The sequence below is a fragment of the Chenopodium quinoa genome, unplaced genomic scaffold (genome assembly GCF_001683475.1).
Source record: "Chenopodium quinoa cultivar QQ74 unplaced genomic scaffold, ASM168347v1, whole genome shotgun sequence".
NCBI classification, from domain to species: domain Eukaryota; kingdom Viridiplantae; phylum Streptophyta; class Magnoliopsida; order Caryophyllales; family Amaranthaceae; genus Chenopodium; species Chenopodium quinoa.
Genome location: NW_018742764.1, coordinates 268,982 through 279,449, shown reverse-complemented (window position 1 = coordinate 279,449; position 10,468 = coordinate 268,982).

Here is a 10,468-nt window from a genome sequence, read left to right as displayed (position 1 = left end):
TCTTCGCATGATACCAATTCCTTTGAAGATTTATGATTTTCTAAATCAGCAATGCCTGGTTGCAAATGGAGCAATACAACATCTTGGGAAAAAAACTGCATCTTCCATTGAGGACCAAACAACCGTGGATTCAATCACATGAACATGATTAATTAAGTGATTTAAGATAGGAGAATAACATGGACATATTTAATCCATTCTTAACAGCCAAATCTAACTAGCATTACCTCTAATCCTCACAGTTTTTATCATTGGAATCATCCATGCATAAGCAATTATGCATAATCAGATGAACTCAAAAACTTTGCAAGATATTAGAATTTATGGTAGACAACTACTGTATTTTATTAAAAAAAATAATAATAATAATAAATAAAATAAAATAAAAAAACAAAGGGTCTTTTAATGCGTGAAACTTAAAATAACTACGGCTACTTATTAATGTAGTAATCCTCAGTATTCCTCTCTTGACATGTAATAACCTCTTACTCGAGGGTATATCTTACATTAACTAGTATATATAAGGAATAACCTGCAGGAATGTCTTACAAAGTTACAAGGGACATATGGATTGAATTTGCACATCTGCAGAAAACAAAGTGTACTCTTCTGAGAAATTTATGCTTGCTTTTGTACAATGGCATCAATTAGGGCCTATTCCGATTTACTGAAAACAACTAAACTACACTGAACTGAATTAAATTGAACTAATTGGGGCTAAACTGAACTGAAATGAATAGAGCTGAAATAAATTGTTTATGAGAGATGAAAATTAGGAACTGAACTGAAGTTAAGCTAAACATATCAGGCCCTTAATCTTTGTTACTAGCTCAATAACAATGTAGACTTCAAAAGAATACACATAAGAGAAAACAAAATGAAGAGAAAGGAAACTAACACTACTTTCGCAAACCATGGTGGAGATCATGGCCCTGGCTATATCTCCTAATAACACAAAATTAAATCATTTAGTAACATTATATTGTTACCTCCAATTGGGGTTATAAGCATATACGCTGGCCTCGCGCGATATATAAGGTATATAATGAGTTTAAGATTTATGTGTTGTATGCATAACTTTCTCATCCTTTATATGTACGTTGCCCTGCGGTAGTGTATCTTCTCCTCGTGCCCGAGCCTTTTGAAGTTGGAGGCTTGAATCGAGGATTAGAATTCCTCACAATTTGGGAGACTAGATAAAGAGGAAACAATTATATATTTAATAGTACAACATAAAGAGCCGCCTAAGGATCTAAAGAAAAACTCATAAATCTCATTCGTACCTCCCTCCATGGTATGCACAAGGGTTTATATATGATGCATGGGTTTTCCCTCTAATCCCGCCCATCATAAGTTCTAATATGGACTCGGGAACCAGGGTACATACGAAAAAGCCAATCATACGAAGTGGTCGATTCGGTCCTAAAACGTCCTCTACTAGCTCTTCTCGTTCACAATTTTATCACTAGGCAAATGCATATACAGTGCGAGACCTAATTACTATTGGATTAAATTTATTCAAGAAGAAACCATGAAATTAATCATGTCTTTATTCTAATTTAATTAATTCGAGCATGCGAAAAACAATTAAAACTGGTTATAACAGAAACTCGTGCGTGACTACAGTGGTCACTGCCAAACACGACCTAAGTTGCTCGTAGACGTTTAGCCTTTTTTAGGTGATCTAACTGATTAGTTTGAAATGAATTAATTGATAAATCTAATTTAGGATGTGATTAAACAACATCAAAATCAATTTTTAAATATTTAAAGCATGCGAATATGATTGATTTAATTCCTCAAAGAACGTAACACTTCTCTTTAGCCAAAGTCTTGCCTTGTGCCTATGGACACTTCGTACTCCGTGATTCCAATGATTTGGTAACAAAATTTTGATTAAAGGCTAAAAGTTTGAGGAGGACAAGGAATAAAGGAAATCTAATGCAACACATCCAAGTGAACATGAGCCCACTAGTAGATTTTGCCCTCTACTTTGAGCCCTATGACATGCTAAAGTCGTATCACTCAATCAAAAGTATTACCTAAGTCCTCTAACTAATGTAGATAGGGAAGTAGGGTCGAATCCACAGGGAAACAAGTCTTTCTATTCCTAATTGGTTATTAAAATCTAAACTATCTGTAACACCCTAGAAATTTCTTTCCTTTGAAATACCTGTTTGCTCTTTTTAAAACTCATATTAGGAAAATCTAATACATTACCGCCACCATGAAAACGGCTAAGACAATTATCAAAGACACACGGCGGAAGACTAATCAAAACCATTCAAAACAAGTCAACTTAAAAAGTCAACCAAACGAAAGTAAAGTTAATACCAAAGTCAAACGAAGTAAAATAAAATCAACCTACAACTTGGAACCACTGTAGGCCCTTATTAAAACCAAACCAACTTCAAAACTTTGTGTTAGTCTCATGAATAATAATATCATAAATAATTAAAGCATTTAACACATCATAAACTTATATATAGAAACTAGCATGATTTGCTCTTCACTCATGCCCCATCATGAATATGCCTCAATCACCTGAAAAGCTTCTCTTTACTTGTTTCCACTAGTCTCCATTAAAAATGGGTCATCATACGGCCAAGGTGAAGACAAGGCCAATGAAGACACAAACACACAATCAGCAAAGCTGAGTACATAAGCGTATTTAAACACACTAACATGCTTTCACCTATCAACAAACACTTATCTCAATGCACCCATTTACAAGCACACAACAATCAACAAAACTTTCTCAACTAGACAACTAAATAATTTATTTAGTATTGATTTCGTATCGAACGGGTTTCCCACCTAACCTCTCCCAATAATGGGGTTACTGACACGGGAGCTAACCGTGCCAGCATCAATAACCACTCGTAAGTGGCGAAATTCTTGCGCATAATAATAATAAAAGGAATGTACAGCGTTCTGTACTCCAGTAGAAGTTATGGTTAAATATAAAACCCCATAACTCCCCCCATATGTTCATACTCAAGGTATATACATTCCAAGAGTTTTGGTGCGTAATCTCTTTCACTTTATGTTATTTACATATTATTAAACTTGGTGATGACTCTCAAACCATAATCATTCAATCAACATTAATTATTCAATCAATCAAATATGCCAATTTAATTCTTGAAATAATTAGTGACCACATAATATTTAATGTTGAACCCTTTTTAAATCTACATCGGTGTCAAAAACACCTTAAACGCATAAAGCGCCACAAATCCTATCCCTCGGTGTTAAAAACACCTTAAGTGCACGAAGGCACCAAAATATAATTTAACCCTCGTGTACAAAGACACTTAAATAGCTTTTTCCTCATGCTTAAAGCATCAATAAAAATTATATGAACCATAATAAAATTTCTTTTCAATATTCTAAACCAAATTAAACATTTAGTTTAATTAAACATGCATTCTAACATGCCATAAATAAAAGTGTGATTCATATAAAACATGCTAAAATATAATTTCCAATCCATAAATCATCACAAATAAATCATGCTTCATAATTCAATCACCAACATTAATAATCCACAATTCCAAACATAAAACTTAGCGTGATACTACTTGTAATTCAATTAACCAAACCTAGCATGCTACTACATCACCCGTAAATATGCCAAGTACGCGAACGTACGTTAATTAAGCCCTTAAGTAGCCGATTACACTACAACAATTCCCGAATCAAGTCTCCTACATAAAGAGACAATAACACTATATTACTTCTCTTTGTATACACAATTTCTAGCAACGTAAATTAACTTTAGACTACTTAAATTAATCTGAAAATTATTTTAAAACCCCTAATTAAACTCTTCTTTAATGTTCTTTAATGGGTAATTAAACCCTTTTCATAAAACCACAATTATACTACGATAAATAAAATTCCAGCATTTTAAACTAATCAAAAATCCTTTAAAAACTTCATCAAAATACATCTTTATACTTAGATTATCCATAAAAACATTGATTTATAAAAGCCCTAAATTAATTTAAACAAGAACCCTAAAAATCAAGTCTTGAATAAATTAAAACCCTAACTTTTAATACTTTACAAAATCCAAAATTAAACCTCTTTATAATCTGAAAATATAAATTAAAACCTTTACATTAAGGTTTTGATACTAATTAAACCAATCTTGAACAATAAAAACCAAGATCAAACTTAATAACAAAGCAAGAAAACAAAGAGGAGAGAGAAGAGAGGAAGAAGGGCGGTACGATGGTGGTGGTCTGGGCGACCACCAGCAAGCCGCCGACGAGGAGGTGGCCGGCCGGTGCATGTGGGCCGTGGTAGCAGCCGGTGGCAACCAAACAGCCAATTTGGCTTTGTTCTTCACATAAACAAGAAAGGGAAAAGGAAAAGTAGGGAAATAAGAAAAAGGAGAAAAGAAAAAGAAAGAAAAAGGAAAAAAATAAAGGAGAAAACTAACCCTTTTGACTTTGTTGACTTATGTGAGGGAATATTTTGGGGATAAATGGAGTATTTATAGTGTAGTGTAAGTTAGGGTAGGTTTGAGCTTTATAAAAATAATAGACTTTATGGATAAAACTGTTGGCCCATATGTAAAAGAAAATAAGATGATTGGGTTCACAATGGGGATGGGTTACATTCGGATTAATTATTGTTGACCCAAAAATTAAACCTTGTATTATTTAATCCTCTAATTAAAATAATTGACCCAAAAATATATTTTACAAATAAATAAATAATTTATAAAATACATTAAAAATACGGGGTATTACACTATCGAGTAACCAAAATTGTTTTTATTAAAAGGGAATTAAACTACGAAGATTAAGAATAGGGAGAAATCAATAATAAGAAAGCCTAGGGTCGAGGGTTCACCAATAATTAATAATCCGAGATAAAACATAACAATCAATAATTAACATTGCACATATAACATGATTAACGGGCTCTCGCAATTTATTAATCAACATAGATCTAACAGGCTCTCGCAATTTACTAGCTCTAAGTTCCTATTGAAAATAGCCTTTAATATCAAATTAACATCTGCTCGATTCATCAATTCAATATTGCTATACTTTTACAATCAAATCACATCTGCTCGATTCATAATCTAATTGTAAAGAATTAAAACAATGCAATAAGAAATTATCATGCAATATCATTAATCAACAATAACAAATCATCCCTTCATATTAATTATGGATCCCCCAAAACCCTAGAATTAAACTACTCACACATAATTAAATCTAAATTAAACAAAGCAATAAAAGAAGACATGATTAAAATTAAAGAAAGAAAATAAAAAATAAAGAGAGAAGAAAGAATACCGAAAAAAGGAAAATTGGAATTGCCCTCAAAAGGTAGAATCTTGAGTTAAAGAACACAAACCAACTAAAAAGCTCTCTAGATTTGAGTATGAGAGAAATAATAATGAAAAAAGTAACTAAGAAAGATTACAAAAAAGTATTAAAAATTAAACTCGATGATTAGCCAAAACGAAACTCCTAAACCGCCTACAAATATGCGCGCCTGATCGGGCGGACCCGATCGAGCTAATGGTTGTCCGATCGGGCTCTGCTTGCCTTGGTCGTGGCTTGAGCTTCGCTTCACCAATTATTTGGGCTCCAAAATCAAGGCCCAACACTTCTTTTATTGGTCCATTGCTCGGACCAATTCCACGAATCGAGCCCTTAATCACCGATATGATCGATCTTGGGCTATGATCAACGGTCATGATGTGCTTCAAGCTCCAATATCTCGTAGTGGCCGGAAAACCATAGAAAATTCCGACAAATTCGGGGAAATCCTACAAAACAAATGCCAACTCTACAAAACACTAGAAAACACACATTAGTACCAAAAATAGCTCCGAAGAGCTTAAATATGCATGTAAATGACCTTGGGTTGGGGGATAAAATAACATATAAAACATGAATATCAAACTCCCCCAAGCCAAACCCTTGCTTGTCCCTAAGCAAGGCAATGAATCAAAACAAATCATAACTTCACCCTGAGTCACATCTAAAGTCCATAACATAACTCAAGGCAAATCCAACAAACAAGTATCATAATATAATCAATCAAATCCATCCGACTTCATGTCTTCCCTAACAATTGTCAAGTAGAGCAAACCACAAGAGCATATAGAATTCAAGACTAGTGCTCACACACTTGACTCTCATTTATGTGGCGAGTAAAGAATGTACCCGATTGCTCTCCAACCACCCCTTTATTGTGAACAATTCCCTCCCAAACTTACAACACTCGTGTGTTTAAAGAGATAAGCACTCAACCTAGATAGTTGACTCGGAATACATCAAGTCATCCTTCGCATTGATAACAACACTTTCACATCCACACAATTCTATGCACAAAAGTCGGAAGGTCTTTAAAGCTTGTAATGTAAGGCTAGGGTGAAAGGTAGGATAAATTTGGGAAAATAGAGAGTAAGCCATGCTTAAAGGGAGCCAAATTCTAGCAAAACCAAGGTTAAAAATTATGACCAAAACATCTCCAACACAACTCAACTCCATAAAAATTCACCAAACAATCAAATTGATGTCTTACAAAATCACCATCACTTACAATTTCACTCTGTAGATACCAAATTTATCCTACTTTTGTAATTGTCACTATTAATTATTTTTTATAGTTATCGTTTTTTGCAAATAATTATTATTATTTTGCTAAATATTTTTATAAACTTAATGATGTTTGTTTTATTATTTAAAACGAAGAAAACAAGTAATAATAATGATTTTTATTTATAATTTCCAAAATACATGTTACAATTTGTACTTCTAAACTACTAAATTACAAAATATTGAAGTAAAGCTAACATTACATGTATTTTTACCCTGCTCCACCAAAATAATTTTCGGGCTTTACTTGTGGATTAACAAGTAAATTAATACAACCATTAAGAGGACCACTAGCCCCACAATGTACATGAAGTACACCCTTATCATCTTCATGTCTTCCTCAAAGGTGAAGACAGGCTGATCTTCCTGGTTTTCTTGAAACATGGTGGGCGAGTTTAATGGTGATTTTTGTTTGGTTTTTTTGGGTAAGGAGGAAGATGGAAGAAGATAAGAATTAAGTGGTGAGTGAAGGTTTTGGATAAGGGTAATTTCTTTTTATAGTAAAAGTAGGTATTTTAGACCATATTTTTATACATATATGTATAATAATTGTATAGTATAAAGTACATTATTTTTTTGTCTTGGCAGGGGAGTATGTCATTTTCTTTATAAACAAGCATTGTTTACTCCTTTAGAGTAAAATAAGTATATTCGTATGTTCATTTAGATTGTTAGAGTAATTTTTTATTTTTTTTCTTTATTTTACCTAGTGATTTTTGCGATTTGTGCAATACCCTATTATATGACCAGCTTACCTATAAAATCCACTACTCTAAAGACTCATGCCCAACCCATATAGGGAAATGACAAACATTTTCACACCTAAATGAGTACTACATGTTGTAGTGCTAAAGGGATCTCTTTTTATGTACACTTAGTAAAATATCTTTGTCAATCTGTCACGCAGTTCATATTGGATCCGATAAGTATTAATTCGGATCCGTTGAATCAATAATCATTTATTGATGGGAAACGTATATGTGGATAATGACCGAAATATATAAGGAAGCAAAATATATTATTGTTAGTTGTTGGAGTATAATATGAACTGCAAAGCATATGAACTCATGGAGTGACAGGGATCATACGTATAGCGAGGATAGGAATGCAAAGGACTGCAGTAATAATGTGAGTTGAGATAAGGAATGCAAGAAGCCTGTATCAATTCGTGGAATGAGAATGAATATGGAGCAAAAGTAGTGGTTTTAACAATCAATTACATTCCACTATTGTGAAGCTATTTTTAGGGATCGTATCCCCTTGGATTGTTTTGTTTGTTTTTTTTTTCTTTTTCTTTTCCAATCGGTTTGTTTTGCTTATTCAAACTAGTTTGTGTATTCTTTCGTCAATTTTGATAAACAATTGTCAATAGTGAATTAATGTTACCTTTTTTTTATCCCCCTCGGTTAATATTGTATCCAATAAATTTCAATTTGGATAAATTGTATCAATATTTATCTAACGCTAATTAGGACAGCTGGATTTCATACGCGTCATATATTGCATTTCACTATTCAAAATACTATTTGACACTATTCCAAATAGTAATTTCCGTTACGTTGATTTGAAAGGAATGATGTCCTTCAAACAAGTGTATTATTCAGATAGCTAATTCAGAATTATTAGAAAGCTAATATATTCAATAAGGTCAAGTGATCGGAATGCCTGGGTGGAGGCCGCTTCCGATCAGTAATATTAATATAATTAATATTACAGCTTAATCATGACTGAACCCTTCGGGTCACACCCAAGCAAAATATACGAACCGACTCGACGAATTAATTCAGAAGAAATTAATTCGTCGCCCGAGTGTTAAATATTTAGACGTCGGTAATTCGAGCTTGGAGCGTTGAAACCGATCATCGGAAGTCGAGTCAAAAATAATAAAAGACGAGACGCGCAAAATAATAATAAATCGACCATATTCCCAAAATACCCCTAGCATCGGAATGCCCCTAGCATCCGAATGCTAGGGGCAAAAATGTCCAAGCATAGGTGGCTAGCAAGCGCACCAAGCCGAGCCTAGCATGGCTGGCTAGGTGCGTGCTAGCAGCCACGCACAGCAGCAGCTAGCAGCCGCGTGCACGTGGTGCGTGCAGCAGCTAGCTGCCGCAAGCTAAGCGTGCTAGCAGCGCACGCACTAGCAGCAAGCCCGCACCAAGTGTGTGGCTTGCGCGCACAACAGCAGCCCGCATCTTGGTGCGAGGCTGGGCACGTGGCTGGGCCATAGGGCCGATCACTATAGGGAAGCTTGAGGAATATGGGAGCAAGTGGGTAAGGACATGTGGCACAAGGAGAGTATTGAGTGGGGAGCAAGTATGGTCCCCTACTCTCCATGCGGTCCTCACCAACCCATTTCACATGGTAATGCCACTTGTATTTTTGTTATTAGTTTGCAATTTTAATTTAATTTAGCTTTAAATTAATTTGTGGAATTTCATGATCCCACATTGATGGGATAGAAATTCCCACTCATACTTTCCTCTATAAATACCAACCTTGGGATTTGGAGTAAAGTGCTTGAGTGGGAGTTAGAAAGAGCATTCCATATTTTGGGAAAAACTCTTAAACTCCATTAACACTTGGGTTTTGGTCGGACCTTGCTAACTCCAAGGTAGCGGACCTAAAAAGTCGTGTTCGTCCTTTGTGGGTGGATACCGTTGGAGGCACGACATTTGCGGTGCTCAAGGATTTCAAGTAAGAGCCCGTTTTGAGAGGGCGGAGCTCGCTTCAAGGGTATGATTCGTTCTTCCTTTTCTCGTGTTTATTTATTTATGCTTTATGGTTTTATTAATTACGAGTGGTTCCTTGGGTCGGGGTTGTTTCCGCGGTGAGTCGGACTCACCAAACCCCAACAGCGGTATCGAAGCCCCGCTCGTTTATTTTTATAATCATGTTTTTCAAGGTTTATTTTAGCTTATTTTTCTGGTTTAAGTTTCTAATTAGATTAGTAGCTCGGTTTTATTTATTTTAATCCCGTTTTTAATGTCGAATTTGGCCCATAACCCAGATTTTCGCCCAAAAATAGTGAATTTTGGGTGGAAAAGGTGTTCTGGAAAGGTTTTTATCCCTTTAGGTCTGTGATTTTAGCCAAATTCTGACCAGAAATGCCTTTTTCGAGGGATTTTTCGTTTTTGACGAAAACTTTTAAGTCTTTTCTAACCTTGAAATTAATGGCATAACTTGTTGATTATGTGGTTGATTATTTGCATTATTTTCTGCATTTTTAAGTCCCCTTAAAGCACACTTACTTGGTAGTATTTGATGCTTAAAGGTTGATTTATTTTCACATAATTGCAAACTAATTGTTTTTTAGTGTGAAATTTTTTGTTTTGAGGCTTACTAAGTGTTAAAGATTCAATCTTTATTTGTGATAAGTGATTGAAACTTTAAAAACCACTAAATTCCTTGTTATTTTGTGTTAAACTTTGTTGTTTTAATCATTTAGAGTTGATTGGAAACATAAAGTTTCAATTTTTGTGATAGAAATTTGGTTATCTTCATGTTGGAAGATATAATTTTCAAGGATTCACAAAATTTAGATGTTGGAATTTTCATTTGAACATTAAAGTTCATATTTTTCCAACTTCCCCTTACTTTGTCAAATTCTCAAGTTTAATTTAAATTGATTAAATTAAAAGTGAGAAATTGCCTCAACTTTGTTATTGCACCAAGCTAAACCAACTTTAAATTCTTAAGAATGGTTCTTGGAGTTATTTTGGTTATTTACACTTTGAAATTTTATTAAGTTAGACTTGTTTAAAATTTTTATTTTTTGCTCATTAAGTTAGTTCTAAAATTAATTTAGAATTAATTAATTATGTCTTGCGAAATGG